The 26,257-nt window shown below is 45.1% G+C and overlaps 1 protein-coding gene across 5 annotated transcripts in view; it reads left to right on the top strand.

The window, feature by feature from the left end:
* Positions 1 to 1,874: 1,874 nt before the first annotated feature.
* Positions 1,875 to 26,257, top strand: part of NDST2 (N-deacetylase and N-sulfotransferase 2) — a 141,865-nt gene continuing 117,482 nt past the window's right edge. For 4 of the 5 annotated variants that reach the window (XM_030031488.2, XM_030031495.2, XM_030031484.2 and 1 more), the window contains exon 1: positions 1,875 to 2,092. The gene's annotated coding sequence lies outside the window, so the exon portion shown is untranslated. Of the gene's footprint in view, positions 2,093 to 15,179; positions 15,357 to 26,257 lie in introns of those variants that run through there. The other variant, XM_030031485.1, reaches the window with a different exon arrangement.

Below are 26,257 nucleotides of genomic sequence, written 5' to 3'. Positions count from 1 at the left end.
TTTGGAGTGTGAGGAGGCTGGTGTGGGGAAGAGAGCAGAGATGCAAGATGGATTTAAAGGTGTCTTGCAAGTGACTAGAGGAAGCTACATCTGAGGTAGCTAGAAAGATAATGATGACGGAGGCACTGAGAGTTGTCATGTGGTGAAACGAGAAGGAAGGCAGGTGAATTCTGCTCTAGTGGTTTGAGGAAGGAGGAGGAGTTTGGGGAGATGGGGTGTATTTTGGGGTTGTTTCTTCCACTGAAGATTTAAAAGGAATTTTAAGCCAATATTGTTGCATTTGTATAGTGCACTATAGTGTACAACGTATGCTCCTTTCAACGATTCCCCTCCCTCAGTGTAATTGAGATTGGTTGGACTGGGGGAGGGAGGGGAACTACCGAAAACGTATATTTACACCAGAATATCAGACTGTGGTTTGAATCGGTAAATCCAGTTTCACAGAATGTAGTACTGGATCATAAATGCTACAAGCATGTGACACAAAGTGCTGAACTGCCACAGATTCCCTCTGTTGGCTCAGATTTGCTCAGCTGTTTTGGAAAGTGCAAGGTCTGTGGTGGATTGTCTATCACCTGCTGCTGCCATGCTCGCTTCAGGATGGCTGCAGGCAGGGGGGTGATATTTAATCTGATGTAAGTGCTGTGGCACCCGTTTGGGCTAATTCAACAGAAGTGCAATCACATGTTCAAATATGTGCTGCTGGGTATTTTGGCAGTGCGTGGACCCACTGTGATGGGACCACAGCCTTGGTGCAGGTGGTGGGAGCAGCTGCCTCGTCAGCCTCTGTTGAGGTGGGGTGCTGTCGGCCAGAAAGCAGAACAGGCCGCACTAAGATATGCTTGCTCATAGCTTTGTCTGCTTTACTTTGGTTATTTGATTCACCTGCTAACTCAGGCTTAACGGGCTTGCAGAAGCATGGTCAGAGCTTCAGGTACAAACTGAGAGTTGAAGATGAAAATCCCTGTGTAAACGTGTCTGAAAGCAGTGACTCTCAAGCTTTTTCAGCTTTTCAGTAGAGGAGCAGGTTCCTATACAGCAATTTTACATCTTGGCTTGCCTTTTGAGAGTTTCCTGGGAGTGATCCACAGGGTGCCAGAAATTCTCAGATGGCGGGATGGGCAGCAGAGCTTTGCTGGGATGAGGCCTCATTCCCTGAGCACCTGCTTTCCTTTTGCTCGCTCCTCATCAGCCACCAGCCAGTTCTGCTGCTTTTGACCACTCCAGGCCCTACTTGTGCTAACCTGTCACCGATTTTCACTCCTTCGCAGCACGATGGCTGCTTTCTGCACAGCAGATTCAAAAGCAGGACCGTGGGAACAGCACTCCCAAACTGCTGTCCGCTTCTCCAGCCTCTGCTGAGAAGAAATGTTCCTGTGATGTGGCTCTGTATCCCGTTCTGGCTTCCTACTACAATTTTCTCCCTCGAAGTCGGAAATTGCACCGTGTGTATGTTTGTTTTTCCCCGGGCGGGTGCCGCCACCGGGGATGTTACAGCAGCGTCAATCCCTACCTACTGCTTTTCTGGGCATCCCACGCCTTCCGCGCTGCCGGGAGCACGCCGGCTGCACCCGTGCCCTGTAATCCCGGGCTGCGGCGGTGTCGCCGTCCCCCGGCTCCCCCCGCCGCCGCGAAACCGCAGCGAGCGGCCGCGCTCGCAGGCGCGGCGGCGGAGGGGGGGGGGGAAAGAAGTAATCCGCTGCGACGTGTTTCGCTAACGGCGCGGCCCCTTCTGGACCGCAGCAGCCCGGCCCTGAGCCGACCCCTCCCGGCTTCTGCTCCAAAACCACCGTCCCCCGGAGCCGCTCCTCCCCGCGGCGGCCCGGCCCGGTGGCGGCGGCCCCCGGCGCGAGGCGGCCGGAGGGCGGGGCCTCCCGCCCCTCCCCGCGCGGAAGATGGCGGCCGAGCGGCGCGGTGGCGGCGGCGGCTCCCCCAGCGGCCGGAGGGGCGCCCAGCGGCCGGGAGCCGGCGGGCCGAGGCCGGCCTGAGAGCTCCTCGCGGCGCCCGGGGACTCCCGCCCGCCCTCCCGCCCGCCCTCCGGGAGCCGTGCCCTGCCTTCGCCAGCCCGCCCGGTGGGGCCTCACTGCGGCAGGTGAGGTGGAGGAGGAGGGCAGCGGGGTGGCGGCGGCTCGGCCCGGCCCGGCCCGGCCCGGGGGGCTGCGGGGGAGGGCGAGCGGCGCTGGGGGGGGGCCGGGGGAAGTTGCGTGCCGGCCGGGGCACGGCGGTCCCGGGCGGAGGGGGGCGATCTGCGAGGGGCGGCCCCGTGCCGGGCCGCGGGAGGAGAGCGGCGGCGGCCGCCGCCGGGGGGGGCCGAGCCGGGGCAGGCGGCGGGGAGGGCGCTGCCCCCCGCCCCTGAGGCGCAGCGCCGCCCGCCCTGCAGCCACCTGTGCGGCCGGGGAGGCCCGGCCTCGCCACGGCGGCCCCGTCTCCCGGCGGCGCCCGGGGCCGGAGCCTTCCCAGCCCTGCTGGGCTGCTCTTCGTGGGCGCCGATCCGCCGGCGCGCGGCCCGCAGCAGCGGCTCCTTCCCCATCGCAGCTGCCGTGGCTCCCACCCCTCGGAGCCCCCTTTTCCCCGGGCGCCGGCTGGGCGCACGGTCCTGTGGCGGAGCTGCGCTCCCGGCCTCGCTCCGGCTTTGTTTACCCGACGGCGCTGGGTTGCGAAGGGCTGGGTTGCTCGGTCCGGCGTTAACCGCCGCTGAACGAGTCGGCGTGCAGCGGGGCAAAGGATGCTCGTATCCCCGACGTGCGGCCGCAGCTGGACTGCGTGTGCTGCACATGCTTCTGTTTGGGGGGGTTGTGTTCAGTGGAGGCTGGCAGCGGGTACGGTTGTGGTAGCATGAAGATGCAACAAAAACGATGTTGCGTAGGAGAAGTTGATGGAACATGAGGAATAGTTCCTATAGTATTTCCCGTCTTTTAGTCGTTAAAACATACGTGCAGTGGTAAAGTGATAAATAAAGCGCGAGACACCCCTGTTTGCTTATGCAAGAGTGAATAAAGTCTGTGTTGCCCGAATTAGAAGTGGGCAAATGTCATATATCTGAATTTAACCACAAGTTACGCTGCTCCACACTGGGATTCTTTGTGACCAATCTTGCCAAAGAAGTATTCGGAGTTGTTAATTGTACATGCGTACTCGTTAGGAAAGGTAACCTTGCCCTTTGTGGCAAAGAGGTAAACTAGAAACTTCTGATGAATTTTTCAGGTTATGTACAGTCAATTCAATTACCTACTGTAATTGGGCTGGGAAATTTTGGATGGTGGAAGAATCTAGGTAGCAGCAGTATGGTGGGGCACTGTGTGCACAAAAACACCCTGAGAGCCAGAAATAATTAGAAGCTCAGCATCAGCCCCAAGAATTTATCGGGCTGGGTGCCCGCACGTGCTCACATTGCCCATGAGAGCTGACTGTGCATCTGCACCAGCGAGTGGTCCCAGAGCCGAGCCCTGTAGGACTGCTGCACAGAGACACCTGAGGTGCGCCATCCACACTGTGGATGGAGTGCTGTTCCTGCACTGGGCTTCTCAGTGCAGCTGTTCTCATGGCACTGAGATTACTGATCCAACTCCTGGCAGATTGGACCTAGACAGGCTTTTTAGTTTCTACGTCATGCCACACAAAAGTGATTGCTCTGTGTTAAGAGCTAGGCTGGTTCCAAAAGCAGCCCGACTCCGCTAGACCAGATTTGAGCCAGTGGAAAAACTCTGTGCTTGAATCTGGCAACCAGTGTAAAGTGTTCTAAAACTTTTCCACTGTCAGGAACTGTGAACAAGTACATATCTCTTAGGGTTATTGTCTTGTACGCGTGCAGCTTTCTTTTTTAAAATTTTCTTCCTCATCCCAAATTCCTCTTTTTGTTCATTCTTCCTTTTTAGTTATTGCTCTTCCCTAAGTTCATGATACTATTTTCCTTGCTGCTGCTTCTCTAGCATGGTTTCCTAATGTATCTTTTCTTTCTCTGTTTCAATGTTTTTTCAGCCCTTGTAAAACTGTGGTTTTGAACGTATATATGATTTTGAACTAGGAAGTACTGGAAACTTCAAAAAGCAGTGAGAATGAGCTGCAGAGCAAGGACACAGAGCAGAAGCGGTGGCACATCTGTCCACGTCAAATCTTTTTGCTCCAGTCGCAGAAATAACTTTTGCTCTTGGGTACGGGTTCTCAGACCTGGTGTCAGAGTGGAGAGCGGGGGCTGATCCTGCTCACCAGTATTGCTGACTGTGAGGAGGGAGGAGTTCTGGGGTATCTGGCAGCAAAATGGGATTGGGATACAGAAAAAATGAGAATCACTGTATAATATCTGCGAGCGTTTATCCAGATGTGTGCGTGTGCACTGGCAAGCTACGTGTTTTTCAGGAGTATCTAGTAGTGCAGTGACGGTGCTATCTGCTGTGTGGTTTTGGTGTAAGGTATGTTTTACTGTTGCAATGCCTCACCTTCAGTCTGATCTGCATCGGAATTCACGTAGGTGACCTGGTAAAAAAGCCTGAGCCTAGTTTTTTATTAGCATTTATAATTCCATGATTTCTTGAAAGAAGTGGGGGAGGATATACCCAAATGCAGCTGAGGCCTCGATGTGTCCTGAACCACAGCATATCTCCTTATCACTGAGTCTTGTTTCAGAGGTTTAAATGCCTATCTCCGATCTCTCTGTGGACTATCTAGAATATGTGGTGATCCTCTGAGCAGAGCTGCATAGATAAGATAATCCATTTCATTTTAATTGGCAGAGTTGTTTACACATGATCTCTCGCTCATTTTCCTCTTTTAAAGGAATGCATATCCATCCCTGATTACAGCTCAGGTCAAAATCCCTCAGCACTTGTAGCAAATCTCTTTTAATTGGTCTCATTTAGCTCTCACAAGGTTGTGTTTTAATTCTCTCTCTTCCGAATCCTTTTCCCCAGTCTGTAATGTAATTTATTACAGGATATTTTATAGACAAGGGAGCAGCCTCTGGCTGTCAGCAACCTTTGCAGTGTATCAAATTTCCAGCTCAACAGGCATCTGCAGTGGAGTTTGTGGGTGTAAGGCAGTGATGCTGCAGCAGCAGCAGCACACGAGCAGTCTGCGGTGGCAGTGCTGGGCACGAGTGCCGGCTCTGTCCCGGCTTCTGGAAATAATTGGGGTGAATGCTCCTGTTTGCTCTCTCTGCTTCTCTAGCCTTTTTGTAGCCGTTGCTGATGCAAGGGTCTTTGAGTTCAATTTTTCTGTTTCTAGCTGTCTTTCCAGTCTCTGCAATTGAATGCAAATACATCTAAGTTGCTGTTGTTGTCTCATGACAGGCTTTCAGCAGCAGAGGATAGGTAGATACTGGGAGAGTATTTTTAGAAGGCCCAGAGCAACATTAGCTGTCTTGATAAAATTCCCTCTGACTTTCCTGAACACAGTTGCTTTGGTTAATTGAACGTAATGCAAAGAGGTGGAGCTCTGCGTTTCACTATGCCTGGACTGAGGCGCTTCACCTCTGGCCTGTAACAGCACAGTCCGCAGGCACGGCGTGCTGGTGCAGCTCGTGCCTGATCTGCGGGTGCTCTCACATCAGCTCTGGAAGTCTCAAAGGCTGTTTGGGGTTTTTTTTGTTGGTTTTTTGTTTGGGTTTTTTTGAGCTGTGCCCCCTGCCCTTACACTGGCGATTTTCCCACTATAGCAAAATCAGAAGGGAATACGTGCCTCTGCTTCAGCTGCTGGAGCTGAGATCCCGGGCTGGGGGGTGCAGCAGCCAAGGTACAGGCAGACTTTCTGCTTTGCTGATCCTGCTCCGGCGGCAGAAATCTCCAGCAGAGCTGTGGAGCACAGTTATGTCTTAAATTGCCACTGAAAGATTTACTGGAGTACATACATCAGGGCCCTAACTGTTGTTTCTGCATAGCGATATTTGAAGGTCTCAGGCCTCTGGCCCTTGCTGTTTGGGGGCTGTTTTTCAATATAGAGCCATATCCAGAAAGGAGATGATATAGATCACTAGACTCAGTCCATACATGCCCTATTAAAAATGCAGTAGAAATCTCTGGACGTGAATGATGAATTAATCTTCTGCACCAGGAAGATATCCTCCATCATGTTCTTGCCTGCTCTAGTATTTTTAGTAAGCTAACTGATCTAGCAGTGAATGCGAGGGGGTTGATAAGATTGTAAATGCAGTTTGGACCTTCTCAAAAGATTTGTGGCTTACGCTGGACAATGTCACAAGATCTGTTTTCACAGAAGTGGGAATTGGTGCTTGCTTGTTTTTTAAAGCTGCCCAAACTCTCCAAACAAGGAGAGGGATGGTCACGGCCTATTTCTATATATAAGCTCAGCCTGCTTTTGAATTTGAGTAAAATGGACAGTGCAAAATAAGTAAGGACAGCTTCACGTACTGCTTGCTTATGTATGTACTAATAACACCACGAAGATGTTCAGAAATACCTGTCTCTTCCAAGTGTGTTTGTAGCTGTGTGTAGCCGAAGCTGTTCTTCATGCTGGGGTTGCAGACATTGAATATCAACAGTGTTTGCAGCTGCTCTCAGGCTGAAATGTTAACACCTTAACTTAGCCTAAAATACTGCACACTTTCTTTCCATGAAGTGAATTTAATATTTGTCATTAAATACAAATTATGAAGTTAAGCATTAGAACTAACAGCGATTAGATACCAACGTTGGTTTTTTTTTTTTCTTTTTTTTTTTCCCTCCAGAATCAAAGGAGGGTGAAAAGGAGAGGCACGTTTTGTCCTCTGCCCAGTGCATGGGGCTTGTGCACGTCCTAGTGCTGGTCTCTGTGCTGTGTGTGTGTGTCACACTGCAGTTACCATCTTTGGCGCTTTGGCACATGTTTTGAGTGTGGGATGGGAATGAGGCAGTGTGATCTAGGGTTTTGGTGGGATCTGAACAGTGCAGCTGTACTGTACTAGTCTGATCTGTTTTATCCCTGTGTTGCAGTACATTATTTCAAATTCTCCCTCCTCCCCTCCCCCCCCCCCCCCCTTTGGAAGTGTCTGTATTAGTGGAAAAGATTGTCTTGGGCATTCCCTGTAAAGCAAGAGACAGCAGAGTCTCTTCGCCTACCTTCCTGTCCCAGTACTGTAGCTCGCACGAGGAGACAAGGGCTCGCAGGTACCTCCTCAGGGAGGAAGGGTTTCCATAGTGGGGGAGAGAGTAGGACATGAAACTGCATGTGTTAAATGACGTGCCAACAAGTCATAGCTCTCTCTGGGGCTAGGGATCACTGCTGCTTTTATATATTGATATATGTTTTTCCTCTGTATTCAGCAGTTTCCTTGGGAGCTGGGTTGGCATAGCTGATGCAACAAGGAAGGAGGAAAGAGGGACAGCAAAATGACAATTTTATCCCTTCTTAATCTCTTTTTGCAGTTCTGGTCTGCCATCTGGTCAGTCACTTTGAAAGCATACAACTCCAGCACCCTGTCCTTTCTCCTCTGCTTGTTTCTCCAGTGTCCTACATCCTTCATTTCTGCATCAGAAACTCTCCAAGAATATGGTGTTCCTCTGAGTGGTTCGTGTTGGGAGGCTCCCGTGTCAGGACCATTAGATTATGTGATGGAGCAACTTGTTTTTCTTTGATCATGTTTAGTCCTACAGTTTCAGATGATTCCATTAGCCTAATATTTTATTGGTCTTTCAGCTTTCTCTAATTAATGCTAGTTTGCTTGGCAGTACTTCTGAAGTAAAATCAGAGCTAGCATGTGGATTTTTAGAGCTCTTCAATGGATCTTAAGCCTTAAATTTTCAATCACTTTGGTATAAATTCCTCAAAGGAAACAGTGGGATGACAGGCCTTAGCTGTAATAGATTCCAAGTAGTAGAGATCAATTTAGAAAAGAAGGGAAACTCGAGATTTACTTCAGAAAGGTTAGGAGAACCCCAGAACATTTATAAATGTCTGTTTTTGTCTTAAGAGCCTCTTACTGAACAGCTTTGCGTTAGCTCTCTAGCCCTACCCAGTGCTTTAAAGTGCATGGGAAATTTCATGTCAGAAAGGGCTTTTAAAACAGTCAGTTCTGTCATCTCTTTGATGATGAGATTTGGGCTCATCTGACTATGCATGAAGATCTACAACTGAAGTGTCCACATCTGAGCTAGGCACTATAAGTTCTCTTAATATAAAGGGTATGTTAGGGTGCAATTCATTTCACCCCAAAGCAGATGTCCACATTTGGTGAGGTGAATCACATTCTGGAAGTTCTTTTTTGTTTTTCCACTGAATATAATGAAAACTGAGGATGTTAGTCCAGATGTAGAAAATGTGAGCAGGACAGATATCTGAGCAGAAGCTAAGTTGAACATGTCCCAGAGTGACATTAACTTGCTCTTAATCCTGGACTGCTTTTAGTGTAGCATTTTTAATACCTTCACTGATAATTGAGTTACATAAATTTGTCTGTTCTGATCTTAACTAGCTTTCCCATCTTTAGAGCACCTTTTCTCTACTTGTTTTTTGGGGTTGGGGTTTTTTTGGGGGGTTGGGGGTGGTGGTGTATGTTTGGGGGTTTTTTTCTTTAGCTAAAGGTGATGTGATTAAGTTGTTCAGCAGCCAGGGTTCCCCTGTAACTGCTAACCCGGACCTTGGTAGAGTACCATAGGATCAAGCTCTCTAGAGGGAAGAGGGGTCCAAGAAAGTTGGTTAATATTCAAGGATCACCTCCTCCAAGCTCAGGAGCAATGCATTCCAACAAAGAGAAAGCCAGGCAAAAATGCCAGGAGGCCTGCGTGGATGAAGTTGCTCTTGAACAAACTCAGACACAAAAAGAAAGCCTACAGAGGGTGGAAGCAAGGACAGGTAGCCTGGGAGGAATACAGAGAAATTGTCCAAGCAGCCAGGGATCAGGCTAGGAAAGCTAAAGCCCTGCTAGAATTAAGTCTGGCCAGGAGTGTTGAGGCCAACAAGAAAAGCTTCTGTAGGTACATTGGTGATAAAAGGAAGACTAGGGAAAATGTGGGTCCTCTCTGGAAGGAAACGGGAGACCTGGTTACCTGGGACATGGAGAAGGCTGAGGTACTCAACGACTTTTTTGCCTCAGTCTTCACCAGCAAGTGCTTCAGCCACACTGCCCAAGACACAGAAGGCAAAGGCAGAGACTGGGAGAATGAAGAACCACCCACTGTAGAAGATCATCAGGTTTGAGACCATCTGAGGACCTGAAGGTGCACAAGTCCATGGGACCTGATGAGATGCACCCGTGGGTCCTGAGGGAACCGGCAAATGAAGTTGCTAAGGCACTATCCGTCATATCTGAGAAGTCATGGCAATCCGTGGAGGTTCCCACTGACTGGAAAAGGGGAAACATAACCCCCATTTTTAAAAAGGGGAAAAAGGAAGACCTGGGGAACTACAGGCCAGTCAGTCTCACCTCTGTGCCAGGCAAGATGATGGAGTGCATCCTCCTGGAAACTATGCTAAGGCACATGGAAAACAAGGAGGTAATTGGTGCCAGCCAACATGGCTTCACTAAGGGCAAATTGTGCCTGACAAATTTGGTGGCCTTTTACGATGGGCTTACAGCGTTGGTGGTTAAGGGAAGAGCAACTGACTTCATCTGCTTGGACTTGTGCAAAGCATTTGACACTGTCCTGTGTGACATCCTTATCTCTAAATTGGAGAGACATGGATTTGACAGATGGACCACTCAGATAAGGAATTGGCTGGATGGTTGCACTCAAAGAGTTGCAGTCAATAGCTCACTGTCCAAGTGGAGACCAGTGACAAGTGGTGTTCCTCAGGGGTTGGTATTGGGACTGGTGCTGTTTAACATCTTTGTCGGTGGCATGGACGGGGGATTGGGTGCACCCTCTGCAAGTTTGCTGACAACACCAAGCTGTGTGGTGGAGTTGACATGCTGGAGGTGAGGGATGCCATCCAGAGGGACCTTGACAGGCTTGAGTGGTAGGCCCATGGGAACCTCAAGAAGTTCAACAAGGCCAAGTGCAGGGTCCTGCATATGGGTAGGGGCAATCCCAGCACAAATACAGGCTGCGTGATGAGTGGATTGAGAGCAGCCCTGAGGAGAAGGACTTGAGGGGCTGTTGGTTGATGAGAAGCTCAATATGAGCCAGCAATGTGTGCTCACAGCCCAGAAAGCCAACCATATCCTGGGCTGCATCAAAAGAAGCATGGCCATCAGGTCAAGGGATGTGATTCTCCCCATTTTCTTTGCTCTTGTGAGACCCCACCTGAAATACTGTGTTCAGCTCTGGGGCCCCCAACATAAGAAGGACATGGACCTGTTGGAGCGAGTCCAGAGGAGGGCCACAAAGATGATCAGAGGGCTGGAGCACGTCTCCTGTGAAGACAGGCTGAGAGACTTGGGGTTGTTCAACCTGGAGAAGAGATAGCTCTGTGGAGACCTTACAGCAGCCTTCCAGTACCTAAAGGGGGCCTACAAGAAAGCCAGAGAGGGACTATTTACAGGGGCATGTAGTGATAGGACAAGGGGTAATGACTTTAAACTGAAAGAGGGTAGATTTAGGTTAGATGTAGGGAAGAAATTCTTCACTGGGTGAAGGTGGTGAGGCACTGGAACAGGTTGCCCAGAGAAGTTGTGGATGCCCCATCCCTGGCAGTGTTCAAGGCCAGGTTGGATGGGGCTTTGAGCAACCTGGTTTAGTGGAAGGTGTCCCTGCTCATGGTGGGGTGGGGTGGAACTAGATGATCTTTAAGGTCCCTTCCAACCCAAACCATTCTATGATTCTGTGACCTTACTGTGGTCCTGGCCAGCCATGCCCGTCCCAGAGAAGTCAGACCAGGTCATGAGCAGGACTTAGTTTGAAAACCTTAATGGCTAAGATGATAGTTGGCTTTGGAAGGATGCCGATTGTCAAAATGTCAGGTAATGGCCTATGATTTTTTTTTTCTGTAAAGAGACAGGCTTCTCTCCTGCACAGTCTTGAGTTTTGCACTGCTGGAAGTTTCAACTTTGAACAAATGGTGAGGTCAGGCTTGGGGTGGCCCAACACAGTGGCACATTGTGTCTAGGTCCCGGCTTGAGATGAATAATGTAATTTCACAGCAAGCTGAATACCTCTTAATATTTGATGGCCCAAGGTGAACGAGGAGCACAGTAAGCCTGGGAACTTTGCAATCTAATTAAAGGCAGAGATTTTCAGTGGAGAAAAGGTTGGTGTCTTGGCTGACTCCTTAAAATGTCATCTTCCTCCATCTGTCATCACCCGTGTCTTGTTTGTGTTTCACTTCTGGGCATCACCTGTGTGTGAGTCTGTTTCAAGTGTAGAGATGTCTTTGAAGTGGCATCGTTTGTCTCGGCTGTGGAGCTACAGAACTGAAATCGTTGGCACCTTACTGTTGGTGAACTGCTTGTCCTTCCAGTTATCGAGGGCTGCAGAGGTATTAAAAAAGAGCAGGCAAACTAATGTAGACATTGCATCAATCAATGCAGAGTGGCCGCATATGAAGACTGCTGCAGCTCCCTGTTTCATCAGCTGGGAGAATCCACTTTCAGGAGAACAATGTGAGCTACCACAATGTCAAATCTGTCTTTTCAGTGGGATAAAGTGCGATCCTGGCCCAGTCTGGCAGCTGCAAAGAGGCAGATTCATTCCAGCATTGAAGCCTGGCATAAATTGCTAGTCTCCATGTCTGATCTATTGTCCAGAACACCTCTGAAACGTCAAGCTTCCTCCTGCCCCCTCCATTTCAGTTACAAATAATGTATTTTGTTACTTGTAATTTTGTTGGTTTTATTCATTTTTAATTAAATGTTCTGGATTCAGTCAGTGATACTTCAGCTCAAACTGCATGTGCTTTACTTGTGGCTGAGTCATAATCATCTTCCTCATAAGCACAGATCTGTCACTGTCTCCTGATTTAGTTTTGTCTGCAGGCTTTCATCCATATCCTTCCTTTATGTTCCTGTTTTAGGTCTGGCCACTTGTATCAAACTATGATGTGAACAAGCCTACTTCCCTGAGTCAAGGCTAGCATGAAAACATGCTGCTATCATGTGTTAGCATCTATAGTTCAGTATCAAGCATACATGGAACAGGGCATGTTTCCATGGCCCAAGTCCACATAAACATATAAACACAGAGCTTTCTGCAGGAGAACTTGCTTTGCCTGAAACAAAATATTGATGTTTGCCTTTCCCAGCATTACTTTTAAATACAAATTCCTCAGTAACCACACATGATGATACAGTGCCTGTGGTAGCAGGCAGAGCTTGGAAGTCCCTTTTGGTCTTCCATTGCATATGTGGGCAGGTTAAGAACGAGCTACTGTTCAGGGATTGTTGTAAGTCTTAGCTTTTTCCCATTGGTAAATGAAAACGGGGTGAAGATGCCCCTTGGACATACTCCTGTTGGTTTGCATTTAAGCTGATGCTACTACTGAGGAAAGCAATCCAATCCTATATGGACCCTTCTCAATATGGGCACAACCACTCATCAAGCAGGATCAGGAAACTGATGTGGAAATTAAATTAAACAGCAAAACAAACCTCCTTTTTTGCTGTGTTATTCTCCAGGAGAGGAAAAAGTTACTTTTCAGTTGATCAGTAAGAAACCCAATCAGGCTCAAATACTTATGTATTGGCACACCACAGAGTGCCTTGGGGATAGGATGAGTTGATGAAGTGCCAGGACTGCTGTCCTTGGAGGAGAGGTGTGACCACCTAAACACATGCCAGATGATCACCTTAAAAGTACAATTTCACGTAGTACAAACTGAAGAGGAGTCTTAATGCTACTTCTCTTTGTATCAGTCTTGCAAAATTTTTAAATGTCAAATTTATCTAGGTTAGACTTAACTAACAGTGGTCATGACAAACTCTAGAAGGGTATCGGAAGCAGGCAGCATGATTAAGAGCCGAGCTGCATGCCCAGCAGACTGAGAACCAGTAACTGCAGCCCTTCATTGCTGCCTTTTCTTTTCCACTTTTAATTGGATACTGGGTTAATTTTTATATCAGTGATTTCCTCTGAGGGGAAAGATTGAAGAAATCATAGCAATAGTCATTTCTAAAGGAGATGTGTCCAGGGGAAGAGGAAAGCAGTTGCTCTGATCAAGATGCAGACCAGACCTTGGGTCGCAGGTTCTGCACTGTATTTTTTTGTGTCCTACTCCAGGACCTGCCAGCTTCTCTGATGAGCAGTGCTGCATTATCTTTATGTTCCTGTGCAATTTACCAAAAAGACATGACATGTTATGTCAGAAAAGTAGTTACGTTTCCATAGAATGGTTCTTGGTTTCGTTTTTTTTCCATACCTTACCTTGTTTAAAAAAAAAAAAAAAAATATATATATCTGAGTTTTCCTCAACACCTTTTCCTAGCACCATGCCACTGATGGTCTGACCCATGGTACTATTCTGGACAGATCTCTGGGGACTGAAATTGTTGTGAATGCTCAGGCCCCTTCCCCTTCCTGCAATTATATCTTCCTGAAATGCATCCTGTGCAAGGGTGAAGATCAGTGAGAGGCAATGCTGAAAGACAAAGCAGTGGAAATTGATACAGTGTCTGCACTGGACACAAGGCTGTTCTTGAAGGGTATGTCTGTAAACTGTTTGGTCTTAAAGTCTATATTGGGTAGTTTTAAAAATGACCAAACTTCTAAGTAAAGACAGACAAACACCTTTTCATGCAGATGTAGGGTGTAAACCACAAACGTGAGATTCCCTTTTTCCCGTGTCGTTAGGTTTCATCTGGAGAAAGCATTAGGTAGGGATGCAGAGGTTGTTTGGTCTTCATGGGCTAGTGATTTAGAAACCTCATGCTTGCTGTACCAGAATGGGACTGATGGCACCAAGCTTGAAAACGAGTGTTGTGAGCTCTACTGGTTTTGTCCTGTCTTCACAACCCTTTGGCACTGGTGTTATACAGCCTCTGCTGCTGGGTCTCTGTTGTGGTATTTGTAACTTTTCCTGGGGCTGTATGGAGTACCATCTTCCTTTGCAATCATGACCTTTTAGCATAGCTGTCTTCCAGTGTAGCTATGAAACTGCTGACAAAGCTGGGGAAGTGGTTGCAAGGCTCGTGAGCACATGTGCCAGGGCTTTCGTGACGGCCAGGATAAGATGAGGGAACTCTCAGCCAAATGAAATGGGAATGACCTTGTATGCAGAGACATTAGGATATAATCTAATACTCAAATCTTAAATTTAGATTTCCTGCAATGAATTATCCTTAGGTAATATTTTTTAGGAAAATCTTGCCATCTAGCTTGATTCCACCTGTCTTGAAGGAGAAGCAGAAAGAAATGTTTTGTTTATGTAAAGTTACAGGAACAGACTGGCTATTGCAGTGAAATCCATCCTGTGGATGTGAGGAGGCTTCTCATCCCTTTCTTCTGCCTTCAAGGCTGGCCTCACTGAGACTGCAGAAATAGAGAGCAGTGGGGAATACGAGAAAAAAGTAGAAATTGCTTTTGACTAGTACTGATCTGAATCGAGATTCGAGTTGGTAATACTGGTGCGAAAGACTGTCCTGTTGCTGTAACCCAAGACCATCTTAAACAGGGATGAGGAAACGTCACATCAAGAATTCTTAGAAATGTTTGTTAGTGTTTATTGGTTTTGGACATGGCAAATTCTAGGAAGCAGTACATGAGAGCAGCAAGTGGAGTAGTTCTTCCCCTGTTGCGGTTGCTTGGGTATGGTGTCTCTCTCCTGGGGAGCAAGTCATACAGTGCATTTTTTTGGCTTGGCAAACTTCCTGCACAAGGTCAGCATTGCCATTACACTGGTAGCGCAGCATCCTCATGCTTTAAATGTACTAGCTGCAGAGGTTATAAATAACTACTGATTTTTTTGAATGCAATAATATTTAAGTATTCAGCTTGAGGCGTTTTATTAAAGGGGCCTCATTACCAGAGCAAGTGCTGAGTGCTTTAAAAATTCTGTGCCTATTTAATGCAGCTTATATTGGGCATAACTAATCACTGCTAAGGCTTAAAACCTTTGGTGTATAGTGCATCTGGGAGCAGGTAGCTATGAGACTGGGCAGAGGAATCCCCTTTTTCTTCCTTCTTCGGTAGAAGCTCTTTTTTGGCACAAAGGTCCAATTGCTGCTATTTCTTGTATAGTGTCAGGGCATAGCAATATGTGGGCAGCAAACTAATGCAAAGTGCTCTCCTGTCTAGTGTTTCATTGTTCTTTCTGCCTGAGGCTTTTCAACCTTGGTCTTTTTTAGTTAAAATCTTTAAACAATGGATTATCTGTTTTCACAGGCTTTAGAGGATTTGAAATAGCAGTCACCCTTAGGCATTTGGCTCAAGATTACAGCAATAAATACATTCATCAGAGCCCCCTGGCCCTTCCAAGAGCCCGGCAGTCATAAGATTACCTCTACCATATTCTTCTGCTTCTAACTGCAGTGAAGTGTGTCAGCCTCTTAACAATTAGAGGTAAGCCTAAGATTCCTCCTGACCATTTGCATTCAGATGGTTTGTGAGAAAGGGGGGGATGTGTGTGGCGTGGTTGAGAGCACCTACAACAGGGCACCTTCATTCTCGCTGGGATTTTGGCTTTTACTACATTACCAATCTGGATTTTCCAGGAGATCAGAAACCTGTTTTGAAAGCCAACATTGCTTTCCCCCCCCCCCCCCCCCCCCCCAAAGCCCAGCAGTCTGAAAATTTCATATGGCTTTAAAATTTTCAAATTGGAATATAACTTTAATCAATATTGATGTTTCTGATCTTTGTGTGCCAGCTGCTATTTTTCTGAAAGATGGTGCTGGGACTGGAAGGCCCGATACCAGAGATTACAAACCAATTGCCACCCAGTTGTGATATCTGATGTGGCAATTTCTCTAAGAGTGCTTCCTGATTGCGCTGTTTAAACAGTGAATCTAATGTTTTTCTTCTGTTACTATGAGATCTAAAGTAGTTTACAGATACCAGACATTCTGCTGTGTTGCTTTGGAGAAAGATGTCAGCTGTCAGAAGGAGCCCCAAAAGTCAGTTCCAATAAAAAGCTACATTTTCTGAAGCAGTTTATTTCTGGTTAGAAGAGCTGTTCATCGTATGACTTTGCATGGGCTGCGCTTTGCACAATGGAACTTACTTTCTTTTAAAGAGCAGCTTTATCTCGGGAAAGTTCATTGCAGGGAGAGATCTGTGATGTCCATACATCAGAGGTCCTGTGAAGATTTCTACACCTAACAGATCTTATTGATTTCCAGCAAGTGCTATTTCTCAGCCTTCTGAGCTGTTCTTATCATACCTCATCATGCTGTTCATCACAATTAAACAGCATGTGCTGGTTGGCCACTGGCTTTATCAAAAGACCCTCCCAACACAGGTACGCAAATTGGAAAAGGAGAAAATTCGATTCTTTGGAAGGTGTTTGTACTTTGCTCCATTTTTCTTTTTTCTTCCTTCCAGCGAGTAAGTAATGATAAATATTTACTAAACCACACTGTATGTTTTCAAAGTATATAATACACATTACCTTTGCCTTGGAAAACTTTGAGCTTACTTTTCAGCAAAAGATACAAGTATTTAAAGCATTTGTAAATAGAGCTGAGTCTGCTTCAGCACTTTGCCACGTAAATTTTCACCAGAAGATGGTGGAAGCATGGAGTCTTTTTTTGGGCTAGTACTTAAAATGATTACAGCACTTTCTACTGTAGTTCTATCCCTTACCACCATACCTCAGTTCCCCTTCCAGGGGAACAGTAGTCTCACTTTTTTTTTTTTTTAGTAGGTGGATAAGAATTATGAGAATTGTTAACTTAACTAAGCAACGTAGTGGGTTTGTGTCTGCACTCTAGAGAATCTGTGTATTGAGGCCGGTGTCTTTTTCACTAATGTGGATGGGTGGGATAGGGAAATGAATATGAACTATTATGAACATCAATACCTGTTACTGTGTTTTTGACTATCAAAAAGAATAGAAGTGTATATATACAAATACATATAATATGTGGTTATTGATATTGCATTACAGCTAGAATACTCTCTTATGTTCCCGTGAGAGTTACCTGAGAGATACAATGTCAAGGGAATAAATGTAGCTTTAAGCATGCTGGAGACATTGTAGAGCTGCTTAGAAATTCTGAAGATGCCACCCCCACTGAGCATGTGTGAGCTTGGGGCTGGCCCTGGTTTCTCCCCTGGACTGCAGGTCCCTGCCCTTGGGAGATGGTCAGCACTGGAGTTGCACCAGAACTGAGAACCTGTCCTGTAGTCTGGACTCTGCAGCCTCTGTATAGAGGGGATAGGAGGGAGCTCCTGTTCTGGGGGTTCGGGGGTTGTGAGCTGGAGCAGGCCAGCATACAGGCTGATCCTTAAAGGAGACAGAAGCTGAAGCTGGAAGCTGTGGGAAATGAAGACTATGGCTGTTGTAAAAAGGTGTCTATAGGAAACGAATGGGTTTCATAGAAATGGTGGATGGGCTGAGGTGCTAGTAGGCTTTTGGGTGCTAATGAAATGGAAAGTACTGCATCAGGAGGGTACTGCATCTGTCAGCTTGTGTTGCCAAAGGGGAAACGTTAGACAGGGGACTGACAGATGATCAGCAAAGATGGGCAAGTATGGCATGAGGAACATGAGAAGGTTAGATTATAACAGGTTGGGTGGGAGAGACAGGTTTTGGAGGAGAAAAGAAGATGAAATAGCTAAGATACAGATAGCAAGAAGTAGATACAATGGTTTATAGCACTTTCTTGTGCCTTGGATGTAATCCAGGTCTCTGAATTTGAAGACCTGGCTGTCAGAGAATACCTAAAACCTTATGGCAACGCTGCTTCCATTTTATAGTTCTTCCACACTGAGAACAACCACCTATAGTTGCTATGACTTATGGTTAGCTCAAGATGTCCCTGTGGCAGATCAGGTGATAGCTCTGCCTATGTGATATCAGTCGGATGATTATGTAGTGGAATTCATCATTTAGGATTTTGTTTAAACAGGGAAATTGGAGACAGGAGGAGAGGCACACACGGAGGCATGTGTATGGATGTACACCACCACATTCAGGTATTCTGAAGGTTGTGAGGACAAACACTCGTAAGATAGAACATATCAGAATTAATTTTGCTTATACAACCTTAATGTGTCCCCCTTAAATAAAACAATTTCTGATTTATAGATCATGAAAATACAGGAGAAAAAAAATAATTTTCCCAAACTTGTTCTTTTGATTCTACCATCTATATGTGTTTTATTGTAATTACTATAAGAAAGAAACCATGCTACAGATTGAAGGGGTTTTTGTATCTACTGGTATTAATTGAACTTTTGGGACCCAACAGTGTGAGTTAAGCAAGCATTGTTTATGTATTAATTCTTCTTACTGGTGTTATAGAGTGGTATGTGCATTTTGCAGCCTTGAAATACTAGATCCTGGGAGCTGAACTTGCTGTGTTTGCTAGGACTTTTTTCCCTGTCTTTGGGGAATAATGAGTTGCAAAAAAAGTTACACCTTGAATTACTTCCTATATTTTGTCCCTTGGTCGTCTTTTCTGTGACAATAGCATTAGTGTTTTGGCCTAAACAACAGTGAAGCTTTGCTAGCATACAGGGAGAAAACCCCATAAATTTACACGCTTTTAGGGAAGAAGGAAGTGGAGAGGTTGAGGGTGGGAGGTCCTGTGAAACAGCTTAATATACAGATTATGAGTCAGTAATTTCCTTTCTTTTTGCAGTCATCTTGTCCAGATGGGGTGTCTTCTTTTTCCTTATCAAGCCAGCCTCTTTCTCTACCCTGTTTCTTTAGGGAAAAAAATGCAAGAGTAACATGCAGTGGCACAGGTGTTTTTCAGGCCATGAAACTTAGAGCAAGGAAACAGGCAGGAATCCAGTGCTGGAGCAGCAGATCCCACAGGTAGTATAGACGATGATCAGGTAGTAGAATAAACGATGATCAGATCCCTTTCCTAATCAGTCTACTGCATGTCCTAATAACCCAGATCGCTCACCACCTTGAGTTTGTCTTGCCTGTGAAGAAGTGTGCAGCTTCAGAATATATTCTAACATAAAAGCTAACATGCAAAGTCTTTAGACAAAACAAGTTATTGTGAGTGATTGTAAGGAAATCCTTTTAGACTCAAGACTGAAGCAGTAGTTCAGAGAGGTATGGCTCCCTTTTCGTCTCAGAGAGTTGTTTCAGTAGTTACACTTTTTCAAGTTTCCTTTTGAGGGGAAAAAAATACCACCTTTTGTACATTGTTTTCTACTTTTGTAGATTGTTTTCTACATCAAGAATTCCATGTTAATTTTCCAGGAGGATTGCTGCTTTTGTAATTTATATCTGTAGGGATTTAAATTTGGGAGCTCTTGGTGGAGTTGCTGTGTTTTCTGTAGACTTGAGTACTCATCTTTTGTTACATTAGTCCTGTTTGTGTTGCACGTGGTGATGTAGCTGAGCCGTCCTGCGATCTGGTACTTCATTCTTTAGCAGTCCTGAACAAAAACCTCTGTGTGGTCAGTGGTTCACTAGGCGTTATAATTAAAGCAGACCCTTTTTTCGATATTACTTAGTTCAAATCCATGTCTTCACATTGAAGAGACCAAGGAGGTTAACAATCAGTTGATCACTGTGTTAAAACAAAAAAATGCTTCACCTCAGCTCTGTTACGAGGCCACCTTACTGTAAGACTGCTGATGGCAACCTGTGTGCAAGTTCTGGGGTGTCTGCCTCTTTTGTAACTTTGTGGAAATCTGTTAGTTCTCAGAGTTGTGAAAGGTATTTAAATTATATTTTTATTTATTTAGCCCTAGGAAATTTCCACTACAGAAGGGAAGAGGCAGTCCTTGCATCCAGAAGCTTACTACGTGGAATAGTCAGCATACAGATTTAACGACAGATATGGGACGCAGCAAACGTCGGTGTTGCTGCCTGCAGACCCGTGGCTTGCGGGGTCTTTTAATTTGTGAGGGCTGCACAGGGCCGGTTGTGAGCCACCTGCCCTTTACAGGGGCAAAGAGAGCTGGCTGGCTGGGGTGGGAGCGGGCACAGATCTTCCGGAGCCGGAAGTCAGGGTAGGAGACAGCCACAGATTTTGCCGATGGATTTAAAAAAAAACAAACAGGAAGTGAGTCACGTTCCTCTACTCTGTCAGCAACACCCACAGGAAAAAGTCACTGGATACGTTTTCCATATTAAAGAACTTACTGTGCAAGGTGTTGAGGCTTGGAGGAGAAACTTAGGCAGAAGAGAGAAAATCCATGTGGAGAGGTCCTTTTTCAAATGTTTTTGAAAGGAACTTAAAGTTGAGATGTTGATTTGTAATCAACCTTTTCATTTTGCGCCCAGCATTGAATTCAGCTGTTTTGAAGCTCTAGGTAGTTTGTCTGTGCTAGAAAGGGATCAAATGGAAAATGGCATTTGCTCGAGGCCTTTTTGTAAAATGGTCTTGCCTTTTATCTCACCTGTATAACATGGATTGGTGGAAGGTGCCTGCTGTGTGTACTATTCCTCCCTTCCTTGACTCCTTAATTAGCAAGTATTTTTAGTTATTTGTCAGTACTATTTCAGGGAAAGGTAAAAACAGGTGAATTGAGTAGAACACAGGTTACTCTTTGGACATAGTCAAACTGAATTCTCAGTGATGAAAGGAGATAAACAGGAGAACAGTAGCTTATACGCAGGGTAGGTCTTTGTCCTGTCTTAGTGTTTGTGGCTAGATCATGTGCTATTGTTTTGTTTTTTCACAGGACCTGCTAAAATGGTGGTTTTCCAAGTAGGTGTCACTGGATTGTATCACAGATTCACTGGAAGCATGTGTGCAGTGGAAGGGGTAGCAGTGGCTGCAGTGGTTGTATCTCTGCTGCTTCCGAAGGCGAATAGAGTCAGGGAAGTGGGACCATCTTCACTTACAGCCTGTGTTGACAAGGATAAACTCGGCAAATATCCATCATACTTAACTTCTTAGCATTAGATAAACATGACAAAAGGCAGGAAAAATGCTGTTTCACTGATGTTTTGGTGTATGACCAGTTTGAATGTCTCTGGCTCATCCAGGTTGAGCACTCTTTGTCATAATCCCTCTCTAAAGTGCCAAAAGACCTTTTTTCTTATGTCCTAAAAACACAATGTCATTGATACTTGGTCATTGCCAGCATCAAATGACTCGAAACCATTGCATAAGCTTCTGTCGTTTCAGAATTAGTGATCTCATCGTTAGGCCTATTGGAGACATCCTTTAATATTTTAAAAACTGTTGAATTGTGTGGAATTGTTCTTATAAATGGAGAGATTTTTTGACCCAAGTGAAGCCCTGATGTCTAACATCAGGGAGATAATACCAGATCTCTTTAACAGTATTTAGATATCCATCCATGTTTTCCAGTTGTCAATACAAGAAAAACTGAAGTCAAATAAGAGCATCTCTGAAGATGGATAGCAAGTTATTTAATCTATTTCAGGGGCATCTGTAATTGCAAGAGATGAATTACTGGCTATGCCAGGCTTCCTAACTGGGGGGGGGGGTCGCACACTTCCTAATGAGGTTTTCAGATGATGGAGGGGTAGCTAGCCAGCACACTGATGGGGGTTTGGCTCCAGCTTCTGTCGGTAGTTCTGGCTAGATCAGGACAGAAGATCCACTTCATGGCAGTGAAAAGTATAAGGAAATGCCTTACTGAGCCGGCTCTAACAATTTGGGGTGGATGAAGAGGACAAATTACTGTATCGGAATCTCTGAGTGGGTTGTTCAATGTATTTCTTCCTTTCTGTCAGCTAGGTAACCTCTTTCAGTAATTTTTAGGTATCGTTTGACTGATTTTTATATACGCCACTTTCTTAATTCTGTAAGACAGCATCATGAAGACACCGACTGCTGCAAACTTCACATCCTGCAGGTAGGAATTATGTCTGATGGCAAGTTCAGAAGAGCAATACTCCAGTGAATAGCTAATTCGTACAGCTGTTAATGCTTGTTCCCACCATCAAGGGAGGAGTGTCTCTAGTATACTACAGTTGTGCTGACGTGCTCAGAAAACCCATCAGCCCATTAAAAACTGTGTATTTAGCATCATTCTTCGTGATGATGATATTGCTGGTAATTTAATGATGTTCCTAGGCCTGGGTGTTGAGCTGTGAGGGAGGTGCTCTGACCTTTGCTCTTCAAGCCCTAGTGCAGGGGCACAAAAAGGGTACTCCTGCTGGTAAGAAACATCATCGCGGAAGGTGCAGCGTAGGCATTGTCGGTAGCTTTCATACCGATTACAGCATCTCTACGAGTTACGGTCATTGCAGAGTACTTTCTATTTATGAAATAGTTTCTCTCTAAAAGAGATATTGACAGTTTCTTGCTTTGAGTAGTGGTGTAGGAGTAGATAGCTTGCTGTCATCAGAAAGCGAGACTGTCGATGCTGGAAAGTAACAAATTCAGTTCTGGCCAAAGGAAAAATACTTCATTCAGTGCACAAATTGGTCTGTGGAACTTATTGCTGCAGTACATCATTGAGGTTAAAACGTCATGGGGTCAAAAGTAATCTGATATTTATGTGTTAGGAGGGTAGTAATTGTTACATAGACAAATGGTGCAAATGAAAACAGACTTTTAAGGCCTTTTGGAAGGGTCAGCCAGCTTCCATGAGCTTAAGGTATCCCTAAATGTAAAGGATAAGAAGAAGGACTACTTTTCCTGATGACTATTTTGCAAATTTGTCTTCAAGGCTTTCTTCTGCTAGTCTTTGAAATACCTGGAACTGGACAGTAGAGACGGTAGGATACTGATGTGAATGAGTTTTACACTAAATTCAGAATGACATTTTCAAGTCCTGTATAATTTTGAAGTGTTCTAAATAACCATGATTCTTACCAGACCACAAAACAAACAATTACGATTATCCCACTAAAAACAAGGTGTTATATTCAGATTATTACACTGGTGATAAAATATTAGGTAGAAATGTATTTTGCATTGCTGGCAGGGTACTGTCCTGGGTTCAGCTGGGATAGAGTTAATTTTTACAGGAACCTGGGAGGTGGGGGGGCATAGCCGGGGCAGCTGACCTGAACTAGCCAAGGAGCTATTCCATACCATGTGACATCATGCTCAGTATATACCTGGGGAGTGGGCCGGGGGGAGGGGGCTCCTGCTCTCGACTTTCGGTGGGGGAAGTGGCGGCGCGTCGGGTCCCGGGTGGTGAGCAGTTGCACTGTGCATCACTCTTTTCTGTATACTCTTTCATTAGTACCGTCGTTGTTGTTGTAACTTTTTTTGCGTTGTCCCAATAAACTGCCCTTATCCCAACCCTCGAGGTTCCAGTTTTTTTTTTCTTTTCTCTCCTCCGTCTCCACCCTATCCCACCGGAGGGGGCGGGAGGAGTGAGCGAGCGGCTGCGTGGTCCCTTGTTACCAGCTGGGCTGAAACCACGACAGGTACTTAAAAATAAATGCAACTTTCTGACAGGATTGAGGAATAATGTAGACTTTTTTTTTTTTTTTTTTGAGTCGTCTTCAAGAACTATAACAGAGAGCAGACCTAGTTGTTATTTGCATGGATCAGACAGACAGTGGCACATCTTTAATCTGTTCTCAAATGATGTTCGATTTAAACAAAGTCCAGCATTATCTCATTTTGGACTCAAGTCAGTCTGCTGTTGTGTTTGTCTAAACCTTTGTCCTTGCTGAGAAGCTGAAGAGAGGTTAGAGGCCTCTGCCAGTGCTGGTGCTCAACTCTTGCTCTACAGGAGTGTGACTCGTAAGTGGCAGCTGTGTTCCTGTGTTGCTGATATGGGTCGGATTACAGGTGGATTGAGAGGTGCTGTGGCAGCCTGTTGATGTTGCTTTGTCATTTACACATAAAAAGGCCCTGCATGACCCAGTCCTGCTCTGCCACACCTGAAGTTCTGGGCCACGCTGGTGGAGAGTAGCCCTGATTGATTTGGTTTGTTGTTTGTAGCTTTGATGCTCCCTTGATGCATCAGGGCACAGCCGGGCTTTGGCAGGGCTACCTGCACCTTTTCTGGCCAGATGGCTTCTGAATAAGTGTGCAATGCCACAAGCTAGAGCGAGAGAAATTGAGTTGGTGGCTTATGGTCACAAACACAGTATTTTCAAAGCAGTTGTTACCTCTCCTAAATGATTAGATTTCTCTCTGTTTTTTGTGCAAAAAGGTAATATTTAGATCCTTATTGGTTCTGTTAGTCCCCGTTTTTTAAAAATTCATTTCCTTTGCATATTTGGAATCTACAGTTCATGAGCAAAAAGACATATCAATAAATGCGTGTCGTTGATGGACAAAATACTGACACTACATTAGGGAGGTGTTGTTTGCTATTCATTCAGCTATCAAATGCCAATAAATTAATGATATCAGTGCATCGCTATTACAACATGTTATCTTCTGATTTTGTGAAAACAGAGGAAGACTTGTCAGCAATAGGCGATCTGAAAAGAAACTCTTTAAAACAATCCAAGCATCACAGCTGTAGGCATCTTTTTGCATTTATGCATTTGGCTTAGGCATTTTCACCTGTGTGCTGGAGTTTCTTTGGCCTGAGCTCCATGCCCTTTTTTATTGCAGTGTCAGATACTGGCCTCTGAGAGAGGCATGACTGACGTCCTGTGGTATCACCATTTATAAATAGCTCTAGAAAATTAGGGTGTACTCCCAGTTAGGGCTGAGCTCTGTATGTTGGAATTCCATTGGTGGACCAGGACTGGCATAGTAAGGCATGCTGCTGCCAGGAGCTGAGATGCGTTGGGAGCAGTTCATGATATCAGGATTGGAATAGCAGAGGAGGGAATAGGAACGAATAAAAGGAGATGAGTGCATTTTAGCTGGTGCCTTCTGTTTTTTTGTTTTCCCCATTAGCAAATTCACTCAGTGTGTGTTAATTAGTTTAGATTTTTTGCTACCTCCTTAACTTGAATTATGTCAAAGTCCCAGTGGTGTGACATGAGACGTGTTAGATAAAGATTTTTGCATACAGGCTGATGGAAGAATGCGGTGCAAATGGAGAGAAGAGAAGCCTTTTCATAAACGTGTCCAAGTAGAATACATTTAGATGCCAAAGGCACCTTTGTATAACAGCTGTTACTTAAGCATGATGGTTTATTTTATAATGTACTGGAGAGAAATTAATGCTACTGAAAAGTTACATTTTCTGTATAGATATGTAACATTCTTGTATCTGTCCTCTTTTAGCATATGGTCGTTGTGCACAGTGCTTTATTGCCATCTATCTCCTCTTGTCCCACCATTTTCCTTCATAACCTGTCCTTTGTCCTCAATGCTGAAATTAAAATTTATTTAATACCGCTAAAACTAGGGATTCTGGTTTTGGTATTTGGAGAATAAATTTGTGGTTGGAATTGTTTTCATCCAAGCTGAAGTTTTGTCTGCTTCCTTGCAATTTCTTATGTGCTACAGTTGAAAGGATATTGGCTGTGTATTAACGCATATGTGGCTGGAAAGGATACGTGGAAGTGAGAGGCAGAAGCTGGTATTTTCTTTCCCTGTGTTTTTTAAGACAGAAACTAAATATAGTGAGTGTTAAACAGATGGCTATGTTGTCGCATAATAAATATTTGAAGAAAATTAAATTATGTCCTGCCTATTTGCTGACGACAGTTCCAGCCCCCATAGTAACAGCAGTGATAATAATAGGAGTATTTACAGTGTATTTATTTTTTAATTCTCAAAGTGAGGTACCTGGGAAGGTCGTATAAGGAAATTCTTTTTTAATGTGTGAGAGATCAAGTGATGTGCTTGAGGTCATCCAGCATGTCAGCAAGTCTCTTGAAAGAGTGTGCAGGTTCCCTTGACTTCCAGACAATATGTTTCCATTTTAAACCATGCTGACTTGCAAATACTTACTTCAGCATTTCCTTCAGAACTTCATTGTTTGATTTTCTTTTTTTCTTAATTCCAACCTAATTGTTGTAAATGTTAACTTGCCAAGAGAAGATAATAAAACCAGACTTGCATTCCTGTCCACTGTACTTGAGCAACAGGCTTGCTACGAAAAACCTACACTGAAGGCCCTCCTGAGAGTTTTGTTGTGAAGAGGAGAAGGTGGTGGATGCCAGAGAGATGATGAAGACTTAGCTGAAATGAGAGGTTTTATTTACACAGCTGAGCTTCATCTTGTGATATTAATAGCATACAGGCGTTTCTTTTGGATGGAGGGGATGGATTCTGTATTTAGCTGAGGTCAGTGTACTACTCTTTCTGGCATGAGCCAGAAAATCCCATTGCCATTTAGCTGTTTGCATACATTACCTTATCTTTACTGGGAGGACTCTTGTTTTCTTCTGTAAATCACTCTGATATTGCTAGATTGAAAGTTGTGTGTGAGAGATAAAGGATGAGAGCAAGAACTGTCATATCTCACTCAAAGGTGAG

This window comes from Aquila chrysaetos, chromosome 11, assembly GCF_900496995.4.
Source record: "Aquila chrysaetos chrysaetos chromosome 11, bAquChr1.4, whole genome shotgun sequence".
NCBI classification, from domain to species: domain Eukaryota; kingdom Metazoa; phylum Chordata; class Aves; order Accipitriformes; family Accipitridae; genus Aquila; species Aquila chrysaetos.
The sequence above is the reverse complement of the archived record's forward strand: the minus strand, read 5'-3'. Positions and strand labels throughout refer to the sequence as shown.